At 36.1% G+C, this 12011-nt stretch overlaps 2 long non-coding RNA genes across 2 annotated transcripts; both read left to right on the forward strand.

The window, feature by feature from the left end:
- The first annotated feature begins 275 nt into the window (after positions 1-275).
- Positions 276-4032, forward strand: LOC126809989 (uncharacterized). Its single transcript, XR_007675021.2, has 5 exons — positions 276-400; positions 1320-1506; positions 1917-2151; positions 3422-3568; positions 3958-4032. It is a non-coding gene; the product is annotated as an uncharacterized LOC126809989 (long non-coding RNA).
- A 1731-nt stretch (positions 4033-5763) lies between these two features.
- LOC126809991 (uncharacterized) lies at positions 5764-12011 on the forward strand. The gene is made up of 3 exons (XR_007675023.2): positions 5764-5870; positions 8365-8510; positions 11563-12011. It is a non-coding gene; the product is annotated as an uncharacterized LOC126809991 (long non-coding RNA).

Raw genomic sequence — 12011 nt, forward strand, 5'->3', positions numbered from 1 at the left:
TAGCATGTTAGGACTTCCGGTTCTTATTATTATGTGTCCGATAAAGCTTTTAAACCCGATTAAATTTGATCAACATCCATGTCTTCCATTGAGATAAGCTGCTGTCTTTGACTATATTTTTATCGAGACAATGAAGCTGTGTGAGCGTATTATTGCGTTGCTGTCGTCTACTACCTTATATTAAGATTACAAAACACTATATGAACTGTATTACTTTTTTGGCTGCAGTATGTTCCATTACATAACAAACTATTTGGTTTTCAGGTTAACATTTTTCTGAGAAGAGCCTTTTATAATTCAGTTGATAAGCTGTATTGTTTAGCATTTGCAGATTTTCTGGAGTATAGAATTGCTGAAAAAGTTGAGAAGAAGCTACTGAAATGTTCAGAAGAAAATAAAGGTACAGGAACGTTTCTCTATGATAAATTATTACAAATGATGGAAGTATTTTATTCACAAAAAAATGTAATCTAATTTAAATATAATTTAATGGTGTGGCCCATGATCGCATACAAAATATATTGTGAAACTCTAGAATCTTAAATTATCATCCGATTATCAATTAATTACTTTCAGAATTATCGCTCCTGACGATTGAATTGTTGTTTTAAAAACATGAGCGATTTTCAGTTAGTTGGTTGATTGACCTTATAACTGTTAAAGTAACCTTTAAAACAGGTACTCTTTATAGGTTGCTCGGATAATGATGCTAAGACCTATTGATTTAATTACGTTCAGACGTATGCCCCATGATCGCCTACACAATATATTGTGGAAACTCTAGAAGTTAAATTTTCACCCGCCTACACAATATATTGTGGAAACTCTAGAAGTTAAATTATCACCCGATTCAGAATTATCGTCGCTGATGATTAACCTGCTGGTTAAAAAACATTAGCGATTTCCAACTATTTCTTAAATGTTGTGCTACTTCTGATATTTAGTCTTATATTCCGGAGCTACGGTGGCTCAGTAAGTAAGATGTTGGCCTGCTAACCTGGAGGTCCCATTGGCCGAGAACGTTCATAAGGAATTTCCGGTCAGTGGTGCAGGATGGGGGACCTCGCAAGGGACAACGTATAGTCGTTCAGATGAGGCGCGAACCCGACATCCCGTGTACACATTGGCGTGGACGTGAAAGAACTCTTAGCAGTCGGAATTCGATATAAGAGTAGGCCATAGCGCCGCTGTTCTGGCACACTGTATGGCATATGCCGGTCTTCATTATCCCGGTTGAAACAGAACAGTAGGAGTTAAACCCCATTTCATTTCCTTATATGTCCGTCTTTGCTATTTAAAATGTATTTTTATTTTATTAGATAACTTATTTAAACTGGTTATTTTCTGTACACAAGAAAATGAACTTAAAAAACGATTAGTTGGGGCTCTAGAGAAATACAGACGACCACTGCCTGCTCTGTGTACTCCCACGTTAATAGCAAATTATCTAACTGAACGACTGGTATGTCAAGATGAAACGTCAGCCTGTGCTGTAGACTTTTCAAGGTAACAATATTCTTAGACCTAAACTTTCTATGGCACCGCTACATGTAATGTTTTTGACTAATCTGTTATATACTGCTTTCAATAAGTTATTATGGAGTAAACTGATCAAGTATTATTCCTCACCATCACAATCAGCATGTGTATACCAATAAGATATTGAAATTATCAGTTGCATTAACTTGAATTCCTTTGAGTAGGTGTCCTACTATAGGTTAATGTATCATTATAAGTTTTTTCTGAGGTGTTGAGTACAGGAAAAATTCTTTCCACTTTTCGGACGGTTCTCAAAGTGCAACAATTATTATTGTTAAATACCTGTAAGCTTATAAATCACATATTTTCTAACTTCCAGTGAAATTCGTTACGGCGTATAAATTGAAAAGAAATATTGTTTTTATTTTTTTTTTCAGATCATCTGTGAGGGTCATTCAATCTCGAAGAAGTGGTGTTGGTAAATCACTATATGTGAGGAGATTAGTGGAGAAACTTAGAAAACGGCATCCAACGAAAGAAGATGTCAGTCTTACTATACGCTTATATGAGAAAGACGTTGATATTTCACATATAGTAGACATGCTGATGACCCGTCAACATTCACCAGGAAAAACAAATCCTGTTATATTCCATTTAGATATATCATCTGAGGTAAATGTATATACCTGACGTGCTTCCATTATTGCATTTGGTTGTTACACATGTCTTAACAAGGAAGTTTATTTAAACAACACTCTGCATATAACCTTCCTTTGAACTAAGGTGTAAGTGTTGCTGTCGATCCGTCTGTGTGTTTGTCACTTGAAACACAATAACTACTCTGCTTCCAATTGAGGTAGAATGTTCACACCTGGCGTAGATGTGCAATATGTTAATTTTCTTCTTGCTAAGATTCCAGGAGAGTATATGCAAGAATTAAATTGCCATTCCAGAAACTTTGTTAACGCCATATAACTTTCTAACGGATTCTTGTCTTTTCGAATTTGATGGGAAGCATTGTGGACACGTGAGGATGGAACCTATCGATGTTGTACGACTTCCCGTTCCAGAGTTGTAAGCATTGGGGTTATGAGAGAATGAACCTTTTCGATTGTTAGTTTTCTGCAATTTTCCGTTCTGGAGTAATACCCCCTTTGCCAAAAATACTCCTTGCGAAACAACAAAGTTTTTAACAGCTTTTTTTTAAAACTTTAATGGGCAGCATCGTGGTCTAAAAGACGAACCCTATCGATATTCAATGTTCTGCGACTTCCCCGTTCAGAGTTACCCCTTTTTGTCGAAAGTCTTACAATTTGATGTGAAACACTGTTGCCATGAGAGGACAAACCCTATTGTGCCATGACTTTCCGTAACGGAGTTATAACAACTTTCTGGAAATATTATAAGCGCATAGAGGCTACAATTCTTAACGGAGTTCTTTCAATTTTAGTGGAAATCTTGGGATCATGAGAAGATGGACATTAGCGATATTAAGTGATCTTTGGCTTGAGGCTATATTTTTTAACAGATCTCTTGACAATTTGTTGTGAAGCATCGGGGTCATGAGAAGATGCCCTCTTTCCCGACGAATCTGTTGCACGTGGTAATGCCTATAGTTTATAATGGATCTTTTTCATATTTGGTGCATTGATATTCATAACCCACAGCCTTCCGTTCCAGGCTTATCTCCCGTTTGCTAAAAACTTTGTGCACGCAATATAGGCTGTAGGTGTTAACAAATGATTTTTGTTTTAAATCCGGTTGGAAACAATCGGGTCATATGAGAATGGGGTTCAAGATTAGATTTCTTTAATGATTCTAGATCTCTATCACATTTGCTCAACATCCATGTTTTTTTTCGGATTAGTCGAAAGCTGCTTTAATTGTGGGCGTACTCGACGAATTGTGTGGCTATTGTTTTAAAGATGGTCTTTGCTTCTAGGTTTTAAATGGTGTTGATTTTCTACTGTATAATCTGTTAATACTTGGTTGCATCAAGGATAAAGATGGACATGTGTGGACCAAATCACCTTCCGATTTATATGTAATTGAAAATATACCTTCTAGATACAATCTAGCGGATTCAAAGGTATGGTAAAACACACACATTTTAACGACGCCATGTTGCTGATTTTAAATATTTGTAAATCAATTAAATAAAAGTAATTACTTTGAAAATGCTGTTGCAAATTTACTGACAATCTAAACTTATGTAGATGAATATTTTGGTTTCGTTAAAAAAATGACGTGTTGGGTATCTGTCTATGTATAAAATGTTAGGTTCCCAGACGACAGCCAATGTTGGAAAAATACCGATTTCATGTTCATCCTTGGACAGTTTAATAAAAACCCGATTTCGCATTTTACTTTGACCGAAATCGAAGAGGTTTGGCTGCTATGAAGTCAGTGACAAGGAAATAGTTGATTCTGCTATTGTGCACAGAAAAAATAAATTCAAATGTATGTAAATGGTTTCAGATAAGGAAGTCAGTTCACCAGATATTTGGTATATTGCCTAAGGTTAACTGTTGGTCACCCCTCGATACACTGGTCATTTTACAAGGACATAAATTCAGAGGTATTTACCTATATATATTTTTTATAATGGGTTTTAAACCTGGTGAGATGTAAAGGACAATGCAGTAGTCAGTATATTAGGTGGTTTACGTGAATGTATTACACTTTTGCTGTTAGATACTTTAGACTGGTATAATGACACTACCATTTATAAATACAGGAAAGTAAAAACACCACCATGGTCATTTATATCTCTTTATTGGTAATTCTAAATTATCAGTTAGCGTTTGTTCCCCTATTGATTAGTTTGTAGAGTTGCATGAAATAATATTGTTGCAGTCCTATATTTTGAAGATATCTTGTTTTATCATTTGACTGAATGTACTTTTAATTATATTAAAGATTATCGTGATGGGGACAGCTTGTTTGATGAAATTGAATTTAAGAGTGAAGTATTTCAAAGACCTTTTCAATGTTTATTAAAACTTGCAAAAAGAGAAAGTTTGAACTCCATAAATGTAAATGAACCGGAAGGAACCCCAAAGGAATGTTTGAATATACTTCTAAGGTAGAGTTAATGTGTATCTTGTATGAAATAGTTTTGTTTGCAGGCTTATTAAAAATTAAATTAGTATTTGCAAAAGGTGTCTCCAATGTAGTTAGTTGTTACTAGCAGGATACCCGGCTTCGCTCGGGGGTCATAACTCCGAAACCATAAGTGGTAGACTAACGCCACCTGGCCTATGTTACTCCCCGGTCCGAGCTACCCCTATACCCCAAATTTCAGACTCGGGGCAGACCTAGTGTAGCCGCCAACCCCGAACAGACCGGCTTCGCTCGGGGGTCATAACTCCGAAACCGGAAGAGGTAGACTAACGCCACCTGGCCTATGTTACTCCCTGGTCCGAGCTACCCCTATACCCCAAATTTCAGACTCGGGGCAGACCTAGTGTAGCCGCCAACCCCGAACAGACCGGCTTCGCTCGGGGGTCATAACTCCGAAACCGGAAGAGGTAGACTAACGTCACCTGGCCTATGTTACTCCCTGGTCCGAGCTACCCCTATACCCCAAATTTCAGACTCGGGGCAGACCTAGTGTAGCCGCCAACCCCGAACAGACCGGCTTCGCTCGGGGGTCATAACTCCGAAACCGGAAGTGGTAGACTAACGCCACCTGGCCTATGTTACTCCCCGGTCCGAGCTACCCCTATACCCCAAATTTCAGACTCGGGGCAGACCTAGTGTAGCCGCCAACCCCGAACAGACAGACTGACAGATACCCGGCTTCGATCGGGGGTCATAACTCCGAAACCGGAAGTGGTAGACTAACGCCACCTGGCGTATGTTACTCCCCGGTCCGAGCTACCCCTATACCCCAAATTTCAGACTCGGGGCAGACCTAGTGTAGCCGCCAACCCCGAACAGACCGGCTTCGCTCGGGGGTCATAACTCCGAAACCGGAAGTCGTAGACTAACGCCACCTGGCCTATGTTACTCCCCGGTCCGAGCTACCCCTTTACCCCAAATTTCAGACTCAGGGCAGACCTAGTGTAGCCGCCAACCCCGAACAGACAGACAGTCAGACAGACAGACAGACAAACGACAGTCACAAATATATATATAGATAGATAGATTATGTAAATGTTTGTGTATGCAATTTGCAGATTTTTGACTATTCTCAATCTTACTATATTTTATACTTCAGACATTGTGGTATACAAGATCCGTCCTGGGCTGAACTTCATTATTTTGTGATGTTTCTGAACACACAGTTAAAAGACTTTGAAACATCAAGTTTTTGTAGTCCAGCTGCAGCTCGTGATCTGCCGGGATTTTCCCAATTTGTTCTACAGTTCTCCATCGAAATGTCAAAGGTTTTACTTTCTTTTAATATAGTTAACATTTTAATACATTATTTTTAAAATGATATATTGTAAACATAAGCATGTTTAAGCACACAGTAAAAGAAAATGCATAAGTTCATTGCAACAGCCTGGAATATCAATAAATCGAGAACACAAAAAACATTGGCCAAATAGGACTTATGTTAAACGTTGAGTTCTGTAAGGAGTGTTGAGATAGTTCTACCCTCGGGATGGTTCACTCCAGTTCACTCTGGAACTGTTCAGGCTTTTCTAGAACCCCACCCAGAACCTTCTTATTATTTCGAAACACTGTTTCTAGAAGTTTCCTTGGCTTCTAGAAATTTCAAAATGATTCAAAAAATTCCTATGGTTTCGAAACTTTCTAAAGGGAGACTCTTGAAAGTTCAATCGCAGAACATGCCAATGAACGATATATTTTGATGAGTTATCGTGATCACATAACAAGGTCATATACAATAAACATTAGTCTTGGTATAAAGCATATTGGTCCAAATATTGTTCAAGTATTTTTACTGAACAGATTTTCAACCCTTATTTTGTTTATTTTAAAAAAGAAACATTACTGGCCTTTAGGCGCGTTGAGGCTTTATGGGTATTATGTTTACTGGTAGTCACCAAATCCATCCATCATGTTTAATATTTAAACGCCCACATTTTCATGTGCATGTTTAGATCTTTGTTCTTTTTGATATTGTCGCATATCGGACTATAACATATTGGATTATGGTCCCTAATTGTACGAAAATCGCTGTTTAGGTTGTTCTCTGTGTATCCCGTGCAAAATGTGTCCGTATCTTGCATGACAACCGCTTGTGAATTAATAAAATGAACTCTATGTTTACACTGAAATATTATTATATATTGTTGACACCCACGGCAGTCCGTTCGTTCGTAGTCCACATCTGCGAGTTCGTTCTTAGTCCGCATTTGCCTGGGGAAGCCCCACCCGACTGACTTACACAAAGGAAAGATATTGATTATCAACGATTTCCAATAATTACTAATGAATTAATGACCCTTTGAAAAACTTTATGGACTTATGTCTTCACTTGTAGTCTTATTTCGACATTTGTACTCTAAAATCGATATTTGTATTTTAAAGTCGATATTTTAAAATCGATATTTGTATTTTAAAATCGATATTTGTATTTTAAAATCGATATTTGTTTTACAAATCAAACATTTTTAAATTATATCTTTGATTAATATAATTGCATTTTAATATAAAGGTAAAATTTATTTAAGAAAATCATAAATTACATTGCCATTTCATTAGAAACTACGAAACATACAACGAAAAGAATATCTGGAATAAAAAAATTCTAAATGCAAATCTCAGAATAGCAATCCGGCAAAACTATTCTCAAAAACATTTCTCAAAATTCATCTAACCTGAATGTTATGATGACAGAAGACACTGTCAAATGCCGAAATCAAACTGATATACAATAAGTCACCTAAAATCATACAATACAAATAATAATGATAAGAATTGACCTCAGCTATTCGAATATTTAGGTCAAATTTGTAAATTTTGAAAATTAAGAAAAAATATTTTTTTTCCAAACATTTTTGTCTGCACAAAAAACGTCAAATTGGATCATCAGAATACATATACATATATGTTTAATAATTCAGCATATCATCTGTAAGAATTGAAATGAACAACAATAATGGCGCACCTGTTTCTATATTCTAACAAATGGTAGATAGATGCTGATTGCGAGAATTGTCAGATATCCTCTCGCAGTCTCACACAACAACTTTTGGTCTTCGAAGGAATTATTAGTGAGCAGAAATTCGGCCGTATATCTGTTATCACTCGTCACTTCCGTCAGTTATATAGAGGGATAACTCATGTTTTCCTTTGGCGTTCGTCACTTCCGATTCATGACACCTGTATTACTCATCTATCGTAGCAAGCAATGATCTCTGTGTTAAAATTATATTTGGAACATGTTTAACCAGTTCTACCACATATGTGATAATGACTGACACCAATAGTGTCCTTTAATTTACCCTAATTATCCTAATTATATGGTAAGCCGACGTATTGCATGCTGACTTGTTGTATGTCAGGTTGATTTTGGCCTTTGACAGCTCTGTGGTCATAATAGTCAGTTTAGATGAATTTGGAGAAATGTTTTTTAACAATTGTTTTGCACGAGTTGTATTTGGAGATTTATATTTGGACGTTTGTTGTTCGAGATTGTTTTCCGTTGTATGTTTCCGGTGAAATGTTATTGTTTGATTTCCTGAAATATATGTTATCTTAATATTAATGTGATCATCAATGTTAATTGTAGCACACGAATGTTAATTTAAGTATAGCTACAAATGTCGAAATGCCAGAACAAATGCAGAAATGCGAATTAATTAAGAACTAAGAATGCTTCTTAAAAAAACATGGATTAAAGAGCTAATTGTTCTTTCACACTTTTGGAATATATACACGAGTCGGTTTTACATTACTTTTTAACAGGATTTTGCCACAAGATCACTTTACATGAGTGAAGAAACTCCACTAACAAATAAGACTAATACAGATGGAACATTAACGAATGGGGCTGATACAGATGAAACAGCTGGCTTAACCCAGTTCCAGTTAAAACGACGCTGGGAATCAAGGTATGGCATGTCCACAATTTTGTCTTCAAAATGTTAAACTGGTAATGTTGGAATGCAGTTTCTTCCTTGATTGTGTTGGATATCTGGTTGAAGTACGTAAGTACCATGATAAAACAAAATCATGAACCGAAAAAAACTTTTTGGAGGCTTTTTCCAACTTGCCAGATGTAATATCTGCAAGATAATAAGTTTGGTAAATATATAATTTTTTTACATCGGTAACAGAACATGAAACAGGAACATTAATACAGGACCATAGACAAGAACATAAACACGGTGCATTACTACTTTAAGACAACCATTTCGTCCCTCTGACAAAGCAGCGACTGCTCTCGGTTGAGTCCATAAGCTCGTCTCTGCACTTCTCAACCAAGTCCCTGTTTTCTTCTCAATTCGCCTCTCAATAAGTCGCTCAACAATATACAGGAAATACTGGGCGTTATATACTTTCAAACGGAGAGGGGGAGGGGGTGACTGGGTAGAAACATCTCATCATTATATATGCAGTTTTATATATAGCACATTATCGTATGGAATTTGCTGACTATTAATTCCATGTGTGAAACTATCCTGGTTACGAAGATTTAGCATGTCATATCCGAGAATTCAAAATTGAGATCGACAGCTAAATGTACATTCAATTCCAAATTTAAATTTCACCTCTTACCATGATATGTCTTAATTGTCGCTTATAACACATACTTTGAACTTATTCTCTTTTTACTTTTTTACTAAACAACACGAAAGTCTGGAAACATTTGCAGCTACCATTGCATTAGCTACCCGCTAAATTGCAAGGCACACTGTTTCATTTTAAATTGTCACCTAAAACCTTATACCGACCCACACGCTATCTCGCGAATTTAAAAGGGACCATTTCCCTAAACGTAAACGCGATGGCCGCGAATTACACGGGTTTATACCCTAACCGTACTTAGTTAAACACAAATACATACACATCACTTAAACAGCACAGTTACATTACATTACAATGATGTACAAACCTCAAGTTTTCAACTCCAAGAAAAGACGTCGATAAACGTAATGATGACCTACTTTGACCGGAAACATCATTTATTTTCCTTTACCTTAGTTGTTCGTTTCAGTTAAGGTTGTTTTCGTTTCATTTGTGTTTCTTAGTATTGTTTTCCTACGTTTATAGACGATTACCCTAAGTAACCTAAACCTTACTTTATTTCCTTATTTTAACTCCAATTTTTAACTCTTCTTAATTTAATTCGTTTCAGTTAAGGTTGTTTTCGTTTCATTTGTGTTTCTTAGTATTGTTTTCCTACGTTTATAGACGATTACCCTAAGTAACCTAAACCTTACTTTATTTCCTTATTTTAACTCCAATTTTTAACTCTTCTTAATTTAATTATATTAATATTTTAATATCCTTTTTAAACTTTTATTTTTAGATAATCCCTAAATTAAAGTTAAATGTATCCCTTGCTTTGTTTCTCTTTCCCTTGTCAGTTTACTAGGAAATATGTACCTACCTAATCATGAACATTGCTAAGATTTTGCTGCCAGTTAAGAGCTGTGACACTATACGTAAAACTTTTCCCGTGTCACAGCTTTTCGTGTCTTGAACTTCACGTTATGTACTTTTAAATAGATCAATTAAATTAAGTCTGGGAACACTGGGTTGGTATAATTATGTGCAGATATCTTTATAACATCAATAACACAAATGTTATAAACAGGAAACTACGAACATCGCTATACCGTTAAATACAAGCTTAAAAAAAGTTATCTAAGAATCCCGCATAATGTCCATATCCCGGCATCGAGCCGAGGAGGCTCGAGAATATCCTAGTGATGTCCGAATGATATCTGCATCCCGGCCTATAAGCCGATCATATGTCCAACTAGGAATGCTGTAGGATATTTTGTCTAAGAACCCGAATGGTATCTGTATCCCGGCCTCTATGCCGAGGCGGCTATTCATCCCTCTAGGAACGTCGAATGATGTCTTCTCTTGGAACATTGAATGATCTCAAAAGCAAATGTAATCGCGTTCTTTAATATATATATATATATATATATATATATATATATATATATATATATATGGACGCAATATTCAGGTAAATTGATCAAATTCAAAATCAACTTTGGCTTAAGTGCACTGGATTGTATGCAATCAGCTTATGTATTTTCTAAATTTGCCTGGAAGCGATGAATTTTCTACCACTGATGGTCTATTGGGCCACAGACATTCACTGGTGAAATGTGACACACAGACCTTCAGTGGCTGGTGGAATTGGCCTCAGACCTTCAGTGGAGACATTCAGTGGTAAAATATGCCACACTAGATCATCAGTGGTGGACAATTCTTCGCTTCCAGACAAAATTAGAAATTAAATAATTTGAGATATAAGCTGATTGCATATCATTCAGTGCACTAAGGTCAAAGGCAATTTTGAAAGTTAATCAATACGCCTAAACATTGCGTCCATAATTCAAATCAGGGTAAGTCCATATTTCCAAAATTGGACAGCCATCTATTGCCTATGTGTCATCACTTCTAGGCAAAAATAGAAAATAAATAATTTTAGGTATAGGCTGATGGCATATAATCCAGTGCATTAAGGCCAATGCTATTTTGGAAGTTGATCATTTCACCTATTTGCGACCTAGTGTTTTTTCTCGGTATTTAGTGATTTTTCTGTATTTAGGGGTTTTCTTCTTTTTTCCGGTAATCGGTATCTAAAAGGTTTGTTCGGTATTTTTCTACGTATGTTTTTAGAAACGTTTCAGTTTTGCTTCGGTATTTTTCGAATTTTTTCTGTATTTAGTACGGCCATTTGGGCACGATATAGGCTATAGTTTTTAAGAAAATGTAACTTTTTGAGTAAAGCATTGGACTCATGAGCGGATGCGCCCTGTCGCTATTCAGCGTTTTCGAATAAACTGCAGTTAAGGCAAAGCTGCTGTGTGGTCGTGTTCCACATACATCTTTTAAATTTTATTCCAATACAGTTGGATTAGTCAATATAAATTGAGAAATTTTTAATTAAATGTTTTGATGTCTCTTTTGTTCCAGTCCGCATCCATATATATTCTTTAATCCTGATCATCACTCCATGACCTTCCTAGGATTTAATATTGAGAGACATTCAGGAAATCTGATTGATCAACAGACAGGTCGTATTCTCAAAGCTAATCTGATGTCCAGAGATCTTTATCGCCGTTTATACCAGAATAGAGTCAACTTGAATGAAAATTTCAATGATTTGAAAAGGTGATTATTAGCTCATTAATTTATGAAAGATAGGGGATCAGCCCCTAGAATGTGTTGCTGGAAAATGTGTTGTGGTGGTTTCCCGTTGAGTTGATTGTAATGAATGATATCCTAAAAGTTTACCAAAGTACCAAAAAGTCTCAAATTTTGAGGGAAATGCTAAAGTTTTAGTCATTTTCCTTTTAAACAAACATAAATTCATCAATTTAAAAAACAAAAACAAATGTAAACAAGTAAACAGTGAGGCTGAT

Source organism: Patella vulgata, chromosome 2 (assembly GCF_932274485.2).
Source record: "Patella vulgata chromosome 2, xgPatVulg1.2, whole genome shotgun sequence".
In the NCBI taxonomy this organism is placed as follows: domain Eukaryota; kingdom Metazoa; phylum Mollusca; class Gastropoda; family Patellidae; genus Patella; species Patella vulgata.